The 22,761-nt window shown below is 39.4% G+C and overlaps 1 pseudogene; it reads right to left on the bottom strand.

Moving 5' to 3' along the window:
• The window catches only part of Atp5pf-ps3 (ATP synthase peripheral stalk subunit F6, pseudogene 3), a 102,170-nt pseudogene that overhangs the window by 68,668 nt on the left and 10,741 nt on the right, over positions 1-22,761 (bottom strand).

The raw sequence follows: 22,761 nt of genomic DNA, 5'->3' as shown, positions 1-22,761 counted from the left end.
ACATCTCCACAGCCAGATAGCTAAAGCAAGATTCACCTTGTCTCTTTAGAATATCTTTATTCCTGCCAAGGACATTACATAGAGATTGAAGCATTGATAGTTTTACTTGACATGAGGGTGTGCTGTGACAGCAATGAGGTAGTCATACAGCCATTAAATGCATGGAGTCAGATACTTTGTTCAGTAGTATGACCCATTAGGAAGTGTTGTAGACAGATGGTACTTCTCAAGCTTCTCTGTGCCCGGGTCTAGATAAAGCCTTTGCTGCCTTTCTACAAGCTCAGGATGTGTGTGATGGCTGATCTTGCTTGTCAACTTGGCTACAAGTAGAATCAACTTAAACCCAAGTGTCTGGACTATGTTTTGGTGTGACAGCTAACACAAAGGACATAGAAGAGAATGAGTTGATTTTTCCTGATGGCTCTTACTTTTGCTGGCAAGTTCAAGTATTTTATTGCTGAGACATGCATTCTTTGTAGTTCAAATCTATCTCTTATTACACAATCATAGACTGCAAACTAGATTATGGTTGTTTGGATGAGGATGGGCTCTATCGGCTCCTATTTTGAATATATGGTCTCAATTTGAAGGAACCATTTGAGCAGTATTAGTAGAGGAGGTCTTTTGTTATAGGTATGTCATTTAGCACAATCTTTGAGGTCCAAAATAATCTCAACATTCTCAGTTAGCATTCTCTGTCTCCAACTTACAGAACAAGATATGACCTGTACCTTTTCCCAGCTCTTTACTCAGTAACCATAGATTCTGACTCTCAAAAATAATACGTTAAATGTTAAGTGCTTTTTTCTATTTGATCTAGGTGTTTTATCTCAGCAATAGAAAGAATTGGGATATACATATATAAGGTCCCAGGTCTCCAAATTGTAAACAAGACTTCATTCCCCATCACAGTTCAATTGAGATCTGTTTTTCCTTCCTTTACATTTTCAAAGGTCTAAGCTGTGGGACTCAAGGGGAACACTGGGCTGGGTTGTTGGTGGTAAGATGTTGTTAAAAGGTTTATTATCAGTGTGGACAGAGAGACAGACAGGCACATAGATAAATTATCCTAATAGGTGTCTGAGGAGATTTCTAGTCACAGTGCCAGAGATAAACAACATATGGTAGGGACTCCAAAAAAGAGTCTGGGCTACATGGCAGAATTGTGCATCTCTTCTCAGAGATTTCTGAAGAAGGTTTCAGAATGTCCTTCTGCGTGTTCTCACTGATTCCCTAGAAGGTAGTATGGAAAATATGGAAACAGGAATTGTGACCACCATCACCCTTTTGATTTTTCTAAGCCAGGTAACATATAAATTCTCTTCCTCAGATGAGAAACTCAGTCACCAGGAAACCTGTTACCTAGAGATTCATGGACAGTGGTACTAGTAATGGTGAGGCAAGGACTCTCATTATTTATGACATGGACTTCAGATATTGTGGACAGGACAACAGTTTGCTAAGATGTCTACCCGATTTACATGACAAGAAATTATATCTGAAACCCTCGTTTTTCAGGGTGAGATGAGGGAATGTAAGGAGCTGAGTTGTTGGGAGCAGAGTCCTCTGCTTTTCTGGCTTGTGCGTACATCAAAAGAAGTTGACCTAGGCCTCCCAGTGCCTACTACTTTACCATCCTCTTGCTGAGGATGATATTAGCGACATGTAGAGGATGGAGCAAATGTCTTCAGCTGCCTTTATTCCAGTGAACTCTTTCCTCATCAGGGTCTTCCTGGAGCTCAACTCGTGAGTTGGAGGAAGGTCAGCGATAGTTATGACTTGCTGCAAAGCCAATTGTCCTGATTCCACTTCAAGGAATTAGAGAAAATTGAGATTGCTCGGTAGCCTCTAGATGTCAGTGACAGTCCTATATTTTTTTTCTTTATGGATTCCAAATAATTTTCAGGTCACATTCTATAACCCTCATTGTAGGACCAAAGGAATTCTTAAGGGAGAGTTTTGTTCTCCTCACTTTAGCTATCATGCATTTGAGAAAGAAAGTCACAAGAACCTGCCATTTCTCTAGGTAACTAGCTTAGGAAATTCAAAAGCTGAGGCACTAATGCCTCCCAGAGGGGCTGCTTGTTTCCCAGGAGGAGATTTTGAGTAGTTCTAACAGCTTGTCAGTCCCCTTTCAGGAGAGGCTAAGATAATGATGGCTGTTGATAGGCAGGCCTACACCTGTACCAGAACTGCTTAATTATGCATAGTTCTCACTGTGGTGTAATGTGGATCATTAGACCTCTAAATTTCTTCCCTTCCTGGTTTGGCCACATTGAGTAAACCTTTCTCTGCATTTCACTATTCCTTAACTATTTAATAGACCTTTTATGACTTCCAGGAACTTTTAGGGATGTTAGGCCAGCCACCTAGTTGAACAACTCTGAACACTGTGAGCATAAATACCTAGTTCAGACTAATATCACATGTCAACAAGATAGGTTTCTCTATTATACTGTTTTTTTTTTTTAACTTGAGTATTTCTTATATACATTTCGAGTGTTAATCCCTTTCCCGGTTTCCGGGCAAACATCCTCCTCCCCCCTCCCCTTCCTTATGGGTGTTCCCCTCCCAATCCTCCCCCCATTGCCGCCCTCCCCCCAACAGTCTAGTTCACTGGGGGTTCAGTCTTAGCAGGACCCAGGGCTTCCCCTTCCACTGGTGCTCTTACTAGGATATTCATTGCTACCTATGAGTTCAGAGTTCAGGGTCAGTCCATGTATAGTCTTTAGGTAGTGGCTTAGTCCCTGGAAGCTCTGGTTGCTTGGCATTGTTGTACATATGGGGTCTCGAGCCCCTTCAAGCTCTTCCAGTTCTTTCTCTGATTCCTTCAACGGGGGTCCTATTCTCAGTTCAGTGTTTTGTTGCTGGCATTCACCTCTGTATTTGCTGTATTCTGGCTGTGTCTCTCAGGATCGATCTACATCCGGCTCCTGTCGGTCTGCATTTCTTTGCTTCATCCATCTTGTCTAATTGGGTGGCTGTATATGTATGGGCCACATGTGGGGCAGGCTCTGAATGGGTGTTCCTTCAGTCTCTGTTTTAATCTTTGCCTCTCCCTTCCCTGCCAAGGGTATTCTTTTTCCTCATTTAAAGAAGGAGTGAAGCATTCACATTTTGATCATCAGTCTTGAGTTTCATTTGTTCTAGGCATCTAGAGTAATTCAAGCATTTGGGCTAATAGCCGCTTATCAATGAGTGCATACCATGTATGTCTTTCTGTGATTGGGTTAGCTCACTCAGGATGATATTTTCCAGTTCCAACCATTTGCCTACGAATTTCTTAAAATCGTTGTTTTTGATAGCTGAGTAATATTCTATTGTGTAGATGTACCACATTTTCTATATCCATTCCTCTGTTGAAGGGCATCTGGGTTCTTTCCAGCTTCTGGCTATTATAAATAAGGCTGCGATGAACATAGTGAGGCACGTGTTTTCTTTATATGTTGGGGCATCTTTTGGGTATATGCCCAAGAGACGTATAGCTGGGTCCTCAGGCAGTTCAATGTCCAATTTTCTGAGGAACCTCCAGACGGATTTCCAGAATGGTTGTACCAGTCTGCAATCCCACCAACAATGGAGGAGTGTTCTTCTTTCTCCGCATCCTCGCCAGCATCTGCTGTCACCTGAGTTTTTGATCTTAGCCATTCTCAATGGTGTGAGGTGAAATCTCAGGGTTGTTTTGATTTGCATTTCCCTTACGACTAAAGATGTTAAACATTTCTTTAGGTGTTATACTGTGTTTTTTACTAATACCTAGGTAGGTTAAAAAAATTAATAGAAAGGAGGTTATTTAGCTCACTCCTTTTTGAAATTCAAAAGTAGTATCAATATTAGCTGACTTCAATGAGGAAGTTGTGATAACAGAGTGGTGTGTGTGTGTGTGTGTGTGTGTGTGTGTGTGGTTGGAAAAGTTTCAACATCAAACCATGGGCAGAGAACAATCAGAAGCTGAATTTGTAACAACTCACCCTTAAAATATCTCAGTCCTGCCATGACAGCTACTTTTATCCATTTATGAGAGCAGATTCTGTAGTGTCATTAAGCAGCAATTCTAAAGGATTGTCATTTTACAGCATCACCATACTAGGGATAAAGTCTAGTACAGGAAACCTTTGCTGACAAACCATTCATGAACATGGAGGTTTATCTCCAACGGTGAAGATACAGAAACTCGGGGAGCTTATTGTACTTCAGGTATCATAGCTGTTATGTAGATAGAGGAAAGTTCTGAATCCTCTTTGGGTTCCTGATTGCTAAGCCTACATTACTGAAATAAAGAATTGAGCAGAATGTCTGACTGGCATAAAGTAGTGGTCGATATATTCATCTTAAGCAACACAAAGTAACAACATTAATAAATAATACAATAAAATTACTTAAAGTGCACTTTTGAAAGGACACAAGAGGTCATCTACATTTGGAGGATTTTTCCAAACATATCTGATCATTAGACTAATATAGCTTTTATTTATTTGTACATGTAAAGTGTATCTTTTCCCTTAGGGCAAAGGAAACTATATTTGGATAAAAACTTGCTGTTATGAGAATGAACTAATGAAACGAAAAAGCAAAAAAAGCTCCATTGTACAGAACAAATTGTTTCCATTTTCAGCATAAAATGCATTGTTAAGCAAGTGTATACTTCTGAAATAGTCCCTTACAAAAGAGAATGACTCCACATTTTAGTGAGAAGAGGACCATTCAAGTCAGGTGGTGTACATTAGCAAGCTGTGCAGGGGCTGGATGAGGAGGTTCAAATACCTCCCCTGCTTAAGTCAGGGACATTGTTTAAATACAGTCTCCTAGAGGAGTAATCCCTGACAAAGTTGGGCTTTTGTTATGTTTGTTGTTACGTGAAAATGCATTCTAACCACCTCTGACAGGACACCAAATTAAAGATTCTGTTGTGCAAGGAAATGTTTATGAATCCTAAAAGCCCACCAAGGAACCAAATGCAGTCTCCATATGGTCTCTTACTAAACCTGGAGCTTCTGCTCTCCACCAACCCTGACAGAGCAAGAAGGTGGAGCCATGAGCCTAGTTTGGGCATGCATTGATAGAGACAAGAAGATGGTATCTAGCTGGATAAACATCTGATGAGGGGGGAGGCATTACGACCTTTAATAAAATTGCCTAGTACTGGTAGTCAAACCATTAACTTAACTTTTGCTTTCCTCTTGCATGTATATATGTGTATTTTATATTATATAAAATAACATCCATACACTTGAAATGTTATCCTACTTTCTAGTTCCCCCTCTTCAAAGCCCCTATCGTACCCCGGACCCCCAACTTCTATAAGGGAGCTCCCTGACCCACCTACCCACTCTTTCCTAACTACCCTAGAATTCCTTTACAATGAGTCATTGAGCCTCCAATTGACCAAGGGTCTCCTCTCCCATTGATGCCAGATTAAGCAATCTTCTGTTACAAATGCAGCTGGAGCTCTGGTTCCCTCCATGTGTACTCTTTGCTTGGCGGTTTTTTTCCTACGATCTGTGTGTATGTATGTGGGATTGGGGAGGGGAGTCTAGTTGGCTGATATTTTTGTTCTTCCTGTGAGGTAACAGACACCTTCAGCTTCTTCAGTCCTTGTCCTAACTCCTCCATTGGGATACTTGTGCCAGTTCAATGGTTGTCAGCTAGAGTATCTGTGTCTATATTAGTCAGGCTCTGGCAGAGCATCTCAGGGTACTGCTATAACAGCCTCTTGCCTGCAAATGCTTCTTGGCATCAGCAATTGTATATGAATTTGGCATCAGCAGATAGGGTGAATTCCTAGGTGAGGGAATCTCTGGATAGTCTTTCCTTCTGTCTCTGCTCCACTCTCAGTTCCTGCATTTCCTTTGGACTGGAATTTTTTTTTCTTTTTGAGATGGGTGGGAGGCCCAATCTCTCAACCAGGGGGCTTTGACTAAACTCTGAATATGGTCTCTAGGTACTTTCTCCCCTTTCATTGGTTATTTTAGTAAATTTCATCTCCATTTGGTCATGAGAAATTATTACTTTCCTGACATCTGGGACTTTCTAGTGGCTACTCCCAGTTTCTCAACCCCCACTGCTTCAGACCTCTGTTGAATTCTGACCCAGAAATATTCCTGTGTAGGAGAACTGCAGGGAAAAATGAAGAAGAGACTAAGGATAGAGGAAAGGCAGCCCAGTGACCACAATGACTGCTGGAGGCCAGCCACAGAGTGGGGACCATGACAGGATTGTTAATTAATTAATTAATTAATTAATTAATTAATATGGTATGTGCTTATAGAATTGGAGTATTTGTTCATTTCCACACTAGCAGGAAACATAGAAGCAGCAAAGGACAGATCACATTAGAACACAAGTTGAATGCTTAAATGCTGATTTGAAAGCAGCAGCAGAAAAAAGAATGTCACATGAAAGTTTAAAACCTAAAGCCAGACCCTAGCAGTACAACTCCGTAAAAGACCACAAACCCTAATCTTTCCTAAAGGGTCCAGTAACAAAATAAATAGTTCTGTAAAACTCTAATCCAAGAGAAGCCAGAAAGTTACCAAGATCTTCAGTGTATAGAAAACTACAAAATAACACTGTTTTCTGAACACATAGAAATTGATTTCATAAATTCACAACAAATGAAAAAGTGTATTAGATGCATGCTCGCTTAATCAAGACCAAATTTCAGCATAGATATTGCAGGGATCTTTGAAGACACTCCAACCCCTAGAAAATGCGGTACTAGCAGGAGAATAAGTTCTTTTCAATGTGCAGAATATGGTCAGTTACCTACCTTTTTAAGTGACATGCACCCAAATAAGTATAGATAAGTATCATGAGGTGTATTAGATACTATAATTACATATTTTGGCAATTAGGGAAGGGAAAAGATACCTACAAGGAGTGTGAGTAGGAAATGTGATGAAAATGCATTGTACGAAATTGTCAAACAACTAAAAATAAGAAATATGTTGTTAATAATCCCTTGAAGTTGCAACAGATCTGAGCCTCAAATGATTCTTAAAATCATTGAAGTATATTTTGAAAAACGATCTTTGATACTTTATTAATACATGTTAAATGAAAAAGAGAAATGAAAAATACTAAAAAGTACAGAAGAAAGTATTGTATCTTCCTATACCAATATTGGCACTGGAGTAAAGATATGTCAAGCATGACTTGTAATGGCTGTGGTGAGGTTTTAAAGGGGATTGCAATGAATTATGACATTAAAATTTTTTAAAAGAGAAACAAAAAGATTTATATCTAACTTCTACTCAGACCTTTTTCATTTTCTAGCATGCTGTGGAATCCTATGGAGAAATAGGAAGTTACCCATAAAATTGTATTTAGCCATCTCATTAGAAATCTCATTGTCTGCACAAGGTGTGCACTTGTAGCAGCAGATGGGCTTGCCCTCTAGGGTCACTTAACTGAATCCAGGCCCACAACTCTCACTATATACAGACTGAGGGACCTAAGAAGAATGAAAAAAAGTGTCATCTAATGTTCAGTGTTTTATTAAAAAAAATCATAAAAACAGAGTTTTGAATATTATGCAGTGAAGGGTGAAGTATTGTTATTAACACCTAGAGTTACTTAAAAGTTTGTGTGGAGTAATGCAGGATGAGGAACTGGGGCTAGCCACCAATAAGTCCCAGATGTCAGGAAAGCAAAAGACTCCCAGGACCCAATGGGGATGACATTACTTGAAATACCCAACAAAGCGGAGGGAGAACCTATAAAGATTATATCCAGAGATTACACGTGGCCCCTGGTTGAGAGATGGCGCCACCACACATTTTGAAAATATTGACATAGAATTGCTCCTGTGTAAAGGAAATACAGAGACAAAGAATGGAGCAGAGACTAAAGGAAAGGTCATCCAGAAAGTGCTTCACCTAGGAATTCATTCCATGCAGCTACCAGACCTTGACACTATGGCTGATGCCAAGAAGTACTTGTTGACAGGAACCTGATATAGCTGTCCCCCAAGAGACTTTGCCAGACTCTGATACCTATACAGCCAAATATCTGACGGGGAACACAATGAAGGAGATGGTGGAAGGACTGAAGGAGCTGAAGAGGATTTCAACCCCATAGGAAGAACAACAATATCAATCAACCAAACAACACAGAGTTCTCAGGGACTAAACTACTAACGAAATAATACACATGGAGGGAACTCTGGCTCCAGCCACATATGTAGCACAGGATGGCCTTATTTTGTTTCAATGGGAAAAGAGGCCCTTGGTCCTCTGTAGGCTTGATGCCCCATTATAGGAGAATGCCATGGCCAGGAGGAGAGAGTGAGTTGGTGGGTAGGTAGGGTAGTACCATCAAAGAAACAGGGGAAGGGAGAATGTTATGGGGGCTTGCTTATCAGAAACTGGAAAGGGGAATAATATTTGAAATGTAAATAAATAAAATAAACAATTAAAAAATTAAAAATAAATTAAAGAAATAAAAGATTATACCTTTAGAAGGCAAATGTGTTTACATTTTTGTCTGAGAATTAGCATAGTGTTAAAATAATTTGGAATCTTAATGAGTTAAGGACGAGTTTATGAAACATTGTTGATTAGGAACATAATATACAAGGCCATGTGGTCAATCTAGTATAACACTAACTTTGTATTTTCTGACACCTGTGTTTATCATCTTAACATTCACTATTATGGTGAATCTTGACTGTTAATTTGAGAAGATTTATAATTATGAGCGAAACAAATGAACATTTATTTGTATGAAGACATATACTGATAAATTTAGCTATGGTGAAAAGGGTCAGCTAAATCTTAAATGTCACTATTTACTGTACAAATGTCACAATTGTAGAGGAGAGAGGAGAGAGCTGCAGTTTTCATTCCTTCCGCGCTCAGAGGATATTATACCATCAGCACGCTCTGACATTTGAAAATCGCATATTTTCTCTTTTTTTGTAGTTCTTTTATTTTCTTATAATTTTTATTCTATTTTTTCATCTTTATTAACTTGGGTATTTCTTATTTACATTTCGATTGTTTCTCCCTTTCTTGGTTTCTGGGCCAACAACCCCCTAATCCCTCCCCCTCTCCTTCTCTATGGGCGTTCCCCTCCCAATCATCCTCCCATTACCACTCTCCCCCCAAAATCATGTTCACTAGGAGTTCAGTCTTGGCAGGACCAAGGGTTTCCCCTTCCACTGGCGCTCTTACTAGGCTATTCATTGTTACCTATGAGGTTGGAGCCCAGGGTTAGTCCATGTATAGTCTTTGGGTAGTGGCTTAGTCCCTGGAAGCTCTGGTTGGTTGGCATTGTTGTTCATATGGGGTCTCTATCCCCTTCAAGCTCTTTCAGTCCTTTCTAAGATTCCTTCAACGGGGGTTCCGCTCTCAGTTCAGTTGTTTAATGATGGCATTTGCCTAGGTATTTGCTGTATTCTGGCTGTGTCTGTCAGGAAATATCTGCCTTGGGGTTCCTGTTGGCTTGCACTTCTTTGCTTCATCTATCATATTTAGTTTGGTGGCTGTATATGTATGGGCCACATGTGGGGCAGGCTCTGAATTTTCAAATTAATGCCCCACATTCTTAAATTGTTCAAGTTATTTGAAGTTATTATTAAACATTGGATGACATAGGACATAATAAGACTTGAAAGACAATTTATCCATGCTAATGGAGTTATTTTATTACATATTGAAATAGACTAGAGCATGTGAGTACTTATTTCCTTTTTGGTAACATTTTATGGGAAGTTATTGAAACTTTAAGGGATGCAGACTTCATGATGAAATTATGGCACAGTGGTTGGGAATTGATATATTATGTTTCCTCAATGCCAGGTTTTTTTCTTTCTTTCTTTCCTCCTTTCTTTCTTTCTTTCTTTCTTTCTTTCTTTCTTCCTTCCTTCCTTCCTTCCTTCCTTTCTTCCTTCCTTCCTTCCTTCCTCTCTCTCTCTCTCTCTCTCTCTCTCTCTCTCTTTTTCTTTCTTTCTTTCTACTGTTAATATGAGTGGATATAAAGATTTTATTCCTTTTACTATTCCTGTCTCCACTATAAGCATTTGTTGTCATGCTTCTATCTTTTGCAGGCTCAGATACTTTTGGAATCATAAAGCAAAATATAATCTTTATTCTAAAAGTCATTCTCGTCATGGTACTTGACCATACAATAAAAAATAAATTTCAGGCAGTCCCCACTGTGCCTGGATCTGAGCGAACTCAGTCAGAGTGCTCCCTGCATGCAAATCCTGTGAGAGGAGAGCTGGACATTCAGAGGAGCAGACATGATTCGGAAATCAGAGAATACACTCTGTCCGCATTTCTGACCTAGTGCCATCTGGGCCCCTTGTTCACAGGGACCCAGGGGACGTGGGGGAAGGGCCTTCTGGTTTCTGCCCACACAGAGAGATGAAACCCAGCTCCAAGGAGTGACTTCAGGCCCAAGACCAGAAGTAAGACCAATGTTTCTGCCCCAAGTGGCCTGCCTTGTGTACTCAGGGCACACAAAGTCAAACTTCCTCTGGGACCAGATCTTTCTGGTTTCTATCTGGTACCCAAAACTCGCTGATCAAGGCCCACAAGTCCCTGCTCCCAAACCCCGTGGGAGAGATACCTGATTGCCTAGAACTGTGTGCAATCCTGATACTGTAGTGCAGGAGAGACCACCACATCTGCCCACCTTTGCCCACATCCTTGGCCCAAGAGGAAACTGAATATTGCCTCTGGGCATGGGAAGTTGGGAGAAGTCAAGCTGCAGGAGCCCTGTTGTCCAGATAGCACCCAGATATGAGTGGAACAGGTCACAGAGCTCTCTCAACACAAATACCGTGGGAGGGAGAGATGGACCTTCAGAGGTTCATACATGCTTGGGAAACCAGAGGAGACTACTCTCTGCCCACATTTCTGACTCTAGAGGAAAACGCTTAGCACAGTCTGGGCCCCCTGCACACAGGGACCCAGAAGAAGTAGGGGCAGACCCTTGTTGTTCCTGCTCACAGGGACAGCTGAAAGCCAATGAACAGGAATGACTACAAGCTTGAGAGCAAAACACTGTGTTCCCATTACTGCCTGAAAGAAAACAGGAAAACAGGTCTACAGCACTCCTGACACACAGGCCTATAAGGAAGGTCAAGTCACTGTCAGAAATGGCAAAACATGGTAATACCAGAGGCAACCTGATGGTGAGATGCAAGCACAGGAGCACAATCAACAGAAATCAAGACTACATGGCATCATAAGAGCCCAATTGTCCCACCAAAGCAAACAGTGAATATCCAAAAACAAAATAAAAGCAAGATCTTGATCTAAAATCACATTTCATCATGATGATGGAGGACATTAAGAAAGACATACAGAACTCCCTTAGAGAAATGCAGGAAAACACAAGTAAACAAGTAGAAGCCCTTGGAGGTAAAATACAAATATCCCTGAAAGAATTACAAGAAAACACAATTAAACAGGTAAAGGAATTAAAAATGGAAATGAAAACAATAAAGAAAGCACAAAGTGAGTCAACACTGGATATAGAAAACCAAAGGAATAGACAAGGAACCATAGATACAAGCATCACCAGCAGAATGCAAGAGATAGAAGTGAGAATCTCAGGAGCAGAAGATTCCATAGATATCATGGACACAACTGTCAATGTTAATGTAAAATGGAAAAAACTAGTGGCCCAAAACATACAGGAAATCCAGGACTCAATGAGAAGATCAAACCTAAAGATAATAGGTAAAGAAGAGAGTGAAGACTCCCAACTCAAAGGTCCAGTAAATATCTTCAACAAAATCATAGAAAAAAGGCCCTAACCTAAAGAAAGAGATGCCTATAAACATTCAAGAAGTCTACAGAACTCTAAACAAATTGGACCAGAAAAGAAACTCTTCCTGTCACATAAGAGTCAAAACACCAAATGCACAAACAAGGAAAGAATATTGAAAGCAGTAAGGTAAAAAGGTCAAGTAACATATAAAGAAAGACCTATCAGAATTACATGAGATTTCCCACCAGAGACCATGAAAGCCAGAAGATCCTGGACAGATGTCATACAGACCCCCATAGAACAAAAATGATAGCCCAGGTTACTGTATCCAGCAAAACTCTAAATTAGCATAGATGGAGAAACCAAGATATTCCATGACAAAACCAAATTTACACAATATCTTTCTACACATCCAACCCTACAATGGTAAAGCCCAAAAGAGGAAAGCAAACTACCCCCTAGAAAAAGCAAGAAATGAATCATTCTGCAACAAAACAAAGGGAAGAGAAGCTTACAAACATAATCTCACCTTCAAATATGAAGATAACAGGAAGCAACAATCACTATTTTTAATATCTCTCAAGATCAATGGACTCAATTCCCAAATAAAAAGACACAGATTAACAAACTGGATATGTAATGAGGACACAGCATTTTGCTGCCTACAGTTAACACATCTCAGAGAAAAAGACAGTTACTATCTCAGAGAAAAAAGGCTGGAAAACAACTTTCCAAGCAAATGGTCTGAAGAGGCAAGCTGGAGTAATCACTCTAATACGGAATGAAGTCAAATTTCAACCAAAAGTAATCAAAAAAGATACAGAAGGACACTTCATGTTCATCAAAGGAAAAATCAACCAAGATGAACTCTCAATCCTGGAAATCAATGCTGCAAATAAAAGAGCACGTACATACATAAAAGAAACTTTACTAAAGCTAAAAGCACACATTGCACCTAACACAATAAAAGTAGTAGATTACAATATCCCAACCTCATCAATGGAAGAATCATGGAAACAGGAATTAAACAGAGACATAGACAGACTAACAGCGGTTGTGAACCAAATAGACTTAACAGTTATTTATAGAACATTCTATCCTAAAACAAAAGGATATACCTTCTTCTCACCACCTCATGGTACTTTCTCCAAAATAGACCATATAATCCGTCACAAAACAGGCCTCAACAGATATAGAAATATTGAAAAACATCTCATGTGTCCTATCAGACCACCATGGGCTAAAGCTGGTTTGTAATAAAAATAAAGAAAGAATGCCCACATATACATGGAAGTTGAACAATGCTCTACTCAATGATAACCTGGTAAAGGAATAAAGAAAGAAAGAAATTAAAGACTTCTTAGAATTTAATGAAAATGAAGGTACAACATACCCAGACTTATGAGACACAATGAAAGCTGGGCAAAGATGAAAACACATAGCTGTGAGTGCCTACAGAAAGAAACAGGAGAGAGCATATGTCAGCAGCTTGACAGCACACCTAAAAGCTCTAGAACAAAAAGAAGCAAAAACACCCAGGAGGAGTAGAAGTCAGAAAATAATCAAACTCAAAGCTGAAATCAACCAAGCAGATATGAAAAGGAGTATACAAAGAATCTACAGAAACATAAGCTGATTCTTTGAGAAAATCAACAAGATAGGTAAACACTTAGCCACACTAATCAGAGGACACCGAGCATGTGTCAAAATTAACAAAAGCAGAAATGAAAAGTGAGACAAAACAGAATCAGAGGAAATTCAAAAAAAATCATCAGATCCTACTACAAAATCCTATATTCACCAAAACTTGAAAATCTGGAAGAAATAGACAATTTCCTAAACAGATACCAGGAACTGAAGTTAAATCATGAACAGATCTGGGGCTGGGGATTTAGCTCAATGGTAGAGCGCTTACCTAGGAAGCGCAAGGCCCTCGGTTCGGTCCCCAGCTCCAAAAAAAAAAAAAAAAAATCATGAACAGATCAACCACTTAAGCAACCCCATAATTCCTAAAGAAAGGGAAGCAGTCATTAAAAGACTCCCAACCAAAAAGAGCCCAGGTCCAGATAGGTTCAGTGCAGAAATCTATCAGATCTTCATAGAAGACCTCATACAAATATTATCCAAATTATTCCACAGATCTGAAACAGCGAGAGCACTACTGAATTCCTTCTATGAAGCCACAATTACTTTTGAACCTAAACCACACAAAGACCCAACAAAGAAAGAGAACTTCAGAGCAAATTCCCCTTATGAATACTGACACAAAAATACTCAATAAAATTCTCGCAAACCAAATGAAAGAATGCATCAAAACAATCATCCATCATGATCGAGTAGGCTTCATCCCAGGCATTTGGGAATGGTTTAATATATGGAAAAACATCAACATAATCCACTATAAAAACAAACTGTAAGATTAAAAACCACATGATGATTTCATTAGATACTGAGAAAGCATTTGACAAAATTCAATACCCCTGCATGATAAAAGTCCTGAAAAGAACAGGAATTCAAGGACCATACCTAAACATAGTAAAAGCCATATGCAGCAACCAGTAGCTAACATTAAACTAAATGGAGAGAAACTTGAAGAAATCCCACTAAAATCAGGGACTAGACAATGCTGCCCACTTTCACCCTACTAATTCAATATAGTTGTCGAAGCCCCAATCAGAGCAATCAGACACTGAAAGAAGATCAAAGGGATACAGAGAGGAAACAAAGAAGTCAAAATATCTCTATTTGCACATGATAAGATTGTATATTTAAGTGATCCAAAAGTTCCACCAAAAAACTACTAAACCTGAAAAACACCTTCAGCAAAATGGCTGGGTATAAAATTAACTCAAATAAATTAGTAGAGTTCCTCTACACACACACACACACACACACACACACACACACACACACACACACACAAAACCAAGCTGAGGAAGAAATTAGGGAACTGAAAACATTCATAATAGTCCCAAATAATATAAAATACCTCAGTGTGACTTTAACCAAGCAAGTGAAAGATCTGTATGATAAGAACATCACGTCTCTGAAGAAAGAAATTGAAGACGATCTCATGAGATGGAATGATCTCTTCTGCTCAAGGATTGGCAGGATTAATACAGTGAAAATGGCCATTTTATGAAAAGCAATCTACAGATGCAATGCATTACCCATCAAAATTCCAATCCAATTCTTAGAGTTAGCAAGAAAAATTTGCAAATTCATCTGGAATAACAAAAATCCCAGGATAGCTAAAACTATCCTCAACTATAAAAGGAATTCTGGGGGAATCACTAGCCCTGAACTCAAGCAGTGTTACAGAGCAGTAGTGTTAAAACTGTATGGTATTGGTACCGATACTGGCAGATAGACCAGTGGAATAGAAGTGAAGACACAAAAATGACCCCACACACCTATGGTCACTTGATTTTTGAAAAAGGAGCCAAAGCCATCCAATGAAAAAAAGATTTGCATTTTCAACAAATGGTGCAGATTCAGCAATGGAGGTCAGCATGTAGAAGAATGCATATCGATCCATTCTTATTACCCTGTACAAAGCTTAAGTCCAAGTAGATTAAGGATCTCCACATCAAAGCAGATACACTCAAACTAATAGAAGTAAAAGTGGGGAAGAATCTCAAACACATGGGCACTGGAGAAAATTTCCTGAACAAAACACCAATGGCTTATGCTCTAAGATCAAGAATTGACAAATGTGACCTCATAAAGCTACAAAGTTTCTGTAAGGCAAAGGACACTGATGTTAGGGCAAAATGGCAACCAACAGATTGGGAAAAAATCTTGACCAATCCTTCAAATGATAAAGGGCTTATATTCAAAATATACAAAGAACTCATGAAGTTAGACTCTAGGGAGACAAATAACCGTATCAAAAAATGGGGTTCAGAGGTAAACAAAGAATTCACAGCTGAGGAATATCAAATGGCTGAGAAGTACCTAAAGAAATGTCCAACATCTTTAGTCATAAGGGAAATGCAAATAAAAACAACCCCGAGACTCCACCTCACACCAGTCAGAATGACTAAGGTAAAAATCTCTGACAACAGCAGATGCTGGTGTGGATGTGTAGAAAGAGGAACACTGCTTCATTGCTGGTGGGATTGCAGACTGGTACAACCATTTTGAAAATCAGTCCACAGGTTCCTCAGAAAATTGGACATTACACTACCTGAGGATGCAGCTATACCTCTCTTAAGCATATGCCCAAAAATTGCTCCAACATACAACAAAGACACATGCTCCACTATATTCATAACAGCCTTATTTATAATGGCCAGAAGCTGGAAAGACCCCATCTGCCCTTCAACAGAGGAATGGATACAGAATATGTGGTACATCTACACAATGGAATACTACAGAGCTATCAAAAACAATGACTTCATGAAATTCATAGCCAAATGGACGGAACTGAAAAATATAATCCTGAGTGAGGTAACCCAAACACATAAAACCACACATGGTATGCACTCGTTGGTAAATGGATATTAGCCCAAATGCTCAAATTACTGAGGATTCAGAGAACACATGAAGCTCAAGAAGGATGACCAAAATGTGGATTCTTCACTCCTCCTTTAAAAGGGGACAAGAATACTCTTAGGATGGGATAGGGAGGCAAATTTTAGTACAGAGACTGAAGGAATGCCCATTCAGAGTCTGCTTCATATGTGGTCGCATATGTACAGCCACCAAACTAGATCAGATGGATAAAGCAAAGAGGTGCAGGCTGACAGGAACTGGATGTATATCTCTCCTGAGAGACACAGTCAGAATATTGCAAATACATAGGTGAATGCCAGCCGCAAACCGTTGAACTGAGAATGGCCGTTATGTTGAAGGAATCAGAAAAAGGACTGAAAGAGCTGAATGGGCTCGAGTCCCCATATGAACAGCAATGCCAACCAACCAGATCTTCCAGGGATTAAGCCACTACCCAAAGAGTATACATGGACTGACCCTGGACTCTGAATTCATAGGTATCAAGGAATAGCCTAGTAGGGGCACCAGTGGAAGGGGAATTCCTTGGCCCTGCCATGGCCGGACCCTCAGTGAAAGGGATTGTTGTGGGGATGGCGGTCGTGGGAGGATGATGGGGAGGGGAACAGTCACCTATAAGGGGAGGGGAGGAGTGAGGGGAATGTTTGCCTATAAACATGGAAAAGTAATAAGTTTTGAAATGTAAATAAGAAATATCCAATTTAATAAAGATGGTGGAAAAACTTAAATTTCAATATTGTTTCATTATATTAATCCCACATGAGAGATCTTTTTCCAGCACATTAATACATAAGTCATTTGGAGATGGAAATTTCTTCTTATCATGTGTCCAATCCCTAATTTGTGACAAATAAAGGAAACCTAATCTTCATATGAATAAACAGTGGGGGACTTATTGACCACTATATACTTCCATTGATCTGAATCATGGAACCCAAATAGTCAGTATACTAGTATGGTATTTCATACTGATAGTGGAATTATAAAGGAACTTGAGTCAGGTATCATTATATCAGAAAACATAATTGTGTCAGCACAAAGCATTTAGATAATGCATAACATACCTTTGAAAATATTTCTGGCTGTTGAATCATCTGTTCAGATAAAGACAACTGTTGACCCTTGGGAGCATTTGCAAAAAGGGATCCCATTTTCACTTCTAGTGCAAGACCCTTTGGTAAATACAAAGGTTAAGAATATCATATTCTGCGTCTATTCTCTGTTTCCAATCTAAACTCCTATTGGCTCTTACATCAAGGTCCTTCAGGAAATTGTTAAGCTGAAGATATTGTGCCCAAGGGGCATAACAAGCTGTGGGTTTTGGAATGTGTCTTACTGTTTTTAACTTCTGATTTGATCATCAACAATAATGAAGCTTCAAGTATTGTTGAGTAAGTGACAAGCTGAGTGTATAGAATATCACTTTGCTTCTTGATTATTGATCTTTTTTTTTTATTTTTATTTTTTATTTTTTTTTTTATTAACTTGAGTATTTCTTATATACATTTCGAGTGTTATTCCCTTTCCCGGTTTCCGGGCAAACATCCCCCTCCCCCCTCCCCTTCCTTATGGGTGTTCCCCTCCCAACCCTCCCACCATTGCCGCCCTCCCCCCATAGACTAGTTCACTGGGGGTTCAGTCTTAGCAGGACCCAGGGCTTCCCCTTCCACTGGTGCTCTTACTAGGATATTCATTGCTACCTATGGGGTCAGAGTCCAGGGTCAGTCCATGTATAGTCTTTAGGTAGTGGCTTAGTCCCTGGAAGCTCTGGTTGCTTGGCATTGTTGTACATATGGGGTCTCGAGCCCCTTCAAGCTCTTCCAGTTCTTTCTCTGATTCCTTCAATAGGGGACCTATTCTCAGTTCAGTGGTTTGCTGCTGGCATTCGCCTCTGTATTTGCTGTATTCTGGCTGTGTCTCTCAGGAGCGATCTACATCCGGCTCCTGTCGGTCTGCACTTCTTTGCTTCATCCATCTAGTCCAATTGGGTGGCTGTATATGTATGGGCCAAATGTGGGACAGGCTCTGAATGGGTGTTCCTTCAGTCTCTGTTTTAATCTTTGCCTCTCCCTTCCCTGCCAAGGGTATTCTTTTTCCTCATTTAAAGAAGGAGTGAAGCATTCACATTTTGATCATCCGTCTTGAGTTTCGTTTGTTCTAGGGATCTAGGGTAATTCAAGCATTTGGGCTAATAGCCACTTATCAATGAGTGCATACCATGTATGTCTTTCTGTGATTGGGTTAGTTCACTCAGGATGATATTTTCCAGTTCCAACCATTTGCCTACGAATTTCATAGACTCGTTCTTTTTGATAGCTGTGTAGTATTCCATTGTGTAGATGTACCACATTTTCTGTATCCATTCCTCTGTTGAAGGGCATCTGGGTTCTTTCCATTTTCTGGCTATTATAAATAAGGCTGCGATGAACATAGTGGAGCACGTGTCTCTTTTATATGTTGAGGCATCTTTTGGGTATATGCCCAAGAGAGGTATAGCTGGATCCTCAGGCAGTTCAATGTCCAATTTTCTGAGGAACCTCCAGACTGATTTCCAGAATGGTTTTACCAGTCTGCAATCCCACCAACAATGGAGGAGTGTTCCTCTTTCTCCACATCCTCGCCAGCATCTGCTGTCACCTGAGTTTTTGATCTTAGCCAATCGCACTGGTGTGAGGTGAAATCTCAGGGTTGTTTTGATTTGCATTTCCCTTATGACTAAAGATGTTGAACATTTCTTTAGGTGTTTCTCAGCCATTCGGCATTCCTCAGCTGTGAATTCTTTGTTTAGCTCTGAACCCCATTTTTTAATAGGGTTATTTGTTTCCCTGCGGTCTAACTTCTTGAGTTCTTTGTATATTTTGGATATAAGGCCTCTATCTGTTGTAGGGTTGGTAAAGATCTTTTCCCAATCTGTTGGTTGCCGTTCTGTCCTAACCACAGTGTCCTTTGCCTTACAGAAGCTTTGCAGTTTTATGAGATCCCATTTGTCAATTCTTGATCTTAGAGCATAAGCCATTGGTGTTTTGTTCAGGAAATTTTTTCCAGTGCCCATGTGTTCCAGATGCTTCCCTAGTTTTTCTTCTATTAGTTTGAGTGTGTCTGGTTTGATGTGGAGGTCCTTGATCCACTTCGACTTAAGCTTTGTACAGGGTGATAAGCATGGATCGATCTGCATTCTTCTACATGTTGCCCTCCAGTTGAACCAGCACCATTTGCTGAAAATGCTATCTTTTTTCCATTGGATGGTTTTGGCTCCTTTGTCAAAAATCAAGTGACCATAGGTGTGTGGGTTCATTTCTGGGTCTTCAATTCTATTCCATTGGTCTATCTGTCTGTCTCTGTACCAATACCATGCAGTTTTTATCACTATTGCTCTGTAATACTGCTTGAGTTCAGGGATAGTGATTCCCCCTGAAGTCCTTTTATTGTTGAGGATAGCTTTAGCTATCCTGGGTTTTTTGTTATTCCAGATGAATTTTCAAATTGTTCTGTCTAACTCTTTGAAGAATTGGATTGGTATTTTGATGGGGATTGCATTGAATCTGTAGATTGCTTTTGGTAAAATGGCCATTTTTACTATATTAATCCTGCCAATCCATGAGCATGGGAGATCTTTCCATCTTCTGAGGTCTTATTCAATTTCTTTCTTCAGTGTCTTGAAGTTCTTATTGTACAGATCTTTTACTTGCTTGGTTAAAGTCACACCGAGGTACTTTATATTATTTGGGTCTATTATGAAGGGTGTCGTTTCCCTAATTTCTTTCTCGGCTTGTTTCTCTTTTGTATAGAGGAAGGCAAATGATTTATTTGAGTTAATTTTATACCCAGCCACTTTGCTGAAGTTGTTTATCAGCTTTAGTAGTTCTCTGGTGGAACTTTTGGGATCACTTAAATATACTATCATATCATCTGCAAATAGTGATATTTTGACCTCTTCTTTTCCGATCTGTATCCCTTTGATCTCCTTTTGTTGTCTGATTGCTCTGGCTAGAACTTCAAGAACTATATTGAATAAGTAGGGAGAGAGTGGGCAGCCTTGTCTAGTCCCTGATTTTAGTGGGATTGCTTCAAGTTTCTCTCCATTTAGTTTAATGTTAGCAACTGGTTTGCTGTATATGGCTTTTACTATGTTTAGGTATGGGCCTTGAATTCCTATTCTTTCCAGGACTTTTATCATGAAGGGGTGTTGAATTTTGTCAAATGCTTTCTCAGCATCTAATGAAATGATCATGTGGTTCTGTTCTTTCAGTTTGTTTATATAATGGATCACGTTGATGGTTTTCCGTATATTAAACCATCCCTGCATGCCTGGGATGAAGCCTACTTGATCATGGTGGATGATTGTTTTGATGTGCTCTTGAATTCGGTTTTCCAGAATTTTATTGAGTATTTTTGCGTCGATATTCATAAGGGAAATTGGTCTGAAGTTCTCTTTCTTTGTTGTGTCTTTGTGTGGTTTAGGTATAAGAGTAATTGTAGCTTCGTAGAAGGAATTCGGTAGGGCTCCATCTGTTTCAATTTTGTGGAATAGTTTGGATAATATTGGTATGAGGTCTTCTATGAAGGTTTGATAGAATTCTGCACTAAACCCATCTGGACCTGGGCTCTTTTTGGTTGGGAGACCTTTAATGACTGCTTCTATTTCCTTAGGAGTTATGGGGTTGTTTAACTGGTTTATCTATTCCTGATTTAACTTTGATACCTGGTATCTGTCTAGGAAATTGTCCATTTCCTGAAGATTTTCAAATTTTGTTGAATATAGGTTTTTATAGTAAGATCTGATGATTTTTTGAATTTCCTCTGAATCTGTAGTTATGTCTCCCGTTTCATTTCTGATTTTGTTAATTTGGACGCACTCTCTGTGTCCTCTCGTTAGTCTGGCTAAGGGTTTATCTATCTTGTTGATTTTCTCAAAGAACCAACTTTTGATCCTGTTGATTCTTTCTATGGTCCTTTTTGTTTCTACTTGGTTGATTTCAGCTTTGAGTTTGATTATTTCCTGCCTTCTACTCCTCCTGGGTGTATTTGCTTCTTTTTGTTCTAGAGCTTTTAGGTGTGCTGTCAAGCTGCTGACATATGCTCTTTCCTGTTTCTTTCTGCAGGCACTCAGCGCTATGAGTTTTCCTCTTAGCACAGCTTTCATTGTGTCCCATAAGTTTGAGTATGTTGTATCTTCATTTTCATTAAATTCTAAAAAGTTTTTAATTTCTTTCTTTATTTCTTCCTTGACCAGGTTATCATTGAGTAGAGCATTGTTCAATTTCCACGTATATGTGGGCATTCTTCCCTTATTGTTATTGAAGACCAGTTTTAGGCCGTGGTGGTCCGATAGCACGCATGGGATTATTTCTATCTTTCTGTACCTGTTGAGGCCCGTTTTTTGACCAATTATATGGTCAATTTTGGAGAAAGTACCATGAGGAGCTGAGAAGAAGGTATATCCTTTTGCTTTAGGATAGAATGTTCTATAAATATCCGTTAAGTCCATTTGGCTCATGACTACTCTTAGTCTGTCGACATCACTGTTTAATTTCTGTTTCCATGATCTGTCCATTGATGAGAGTGGGGTGTTAAAATCTCCCACTATTATTGTGTGAGGTGCAATGTGTGTTTTGAGCTTTAGTAAGGTTTCTTTTACGTATGTAGGTGCCCTTGTATTTGGGGCATAGATATTTAGGATTGAGAGTTCATCTTGGTGGATTTTTCCTTTGATGAATATGAAGTGTCCTTCCTTATCTTTTTTGATGACTTTTAGTTGGAAATTGATTTTATTTGATATTAGAATGGCTACTCCAGCTTGCTTCTTCTGACCATTTGCTTGGAAAGTTGTTTTCCAGCCTTTCACTCTGAGGTAGTGTCTGTCTTTGTCTCTGAGGTGTGTTTCCTGTAGGCAGCAGAATGCAGGGTCCTCGTTGCGTATCCAGTTTGTTAATCTATGTCTTTTTATTGGGGAGTTGAGGCCATTGATATTGAGAGATATTAAGGAATAGTGATTATTGTTTCCCTTTATATTCATATTTGGATGTGAGGTTATGTTTGTGTGCTTTCATTCTCTTTGTTTTGTTGCCAAGACGATTAGTTTCTTGCTTCTTCTAGGGTATAGCTTGCCTCCTTATGTTGGGCTTTACCATTTATTATCCTTTGTAGTGCTGGATTTGTAGAAAGATATTGTGTAAATTTGGTTTTGTCATGGAATATCTTGGTTTCTCCATCAATGTTAATTGAGAGTTTTGCTGGATACAGTAACCTGGGCTGGCATTTGTGTTCTCTTAGGGTCTGTATGACATCAGTCCAGGTTCTTCTGGCCTTCATAGTTTCTGGCGAGAAGTCTGGTGTGATTCTGATAGGTCTCCCTTTATATGTTACTTGACTTTTTTCCCTTACTGCTTTTAACATTCTTTCTTTATTTTGTGCGTTTGGTGTTTTGACAATTATGTGACGGGAGGTGTTTCTTTTCTGGTCCAATCTATTTGGAGTTCTGTAGGCTTCTTGTATGCCTATGGGTATCTCTTTTTTTAGGTTAGG

This window comes from Rattus norvegicus, chromosome 5, assembly GCF_036323735.1.
Source record: "Rattus norvegicus strain BN/NHsdMcwi chromosome 5, GRCr8, whole genome shotgun sequence".
NCBI lineage: Eukaryota > Metazoa > Chordata > Mammalia > Rodentia > Muridae > Rattus > Rattus norvegicus.
Note: the sequence above shows the minus strand (reverse complement) of the source record. Positions and strands in the feature narration are given on the sequence as shown.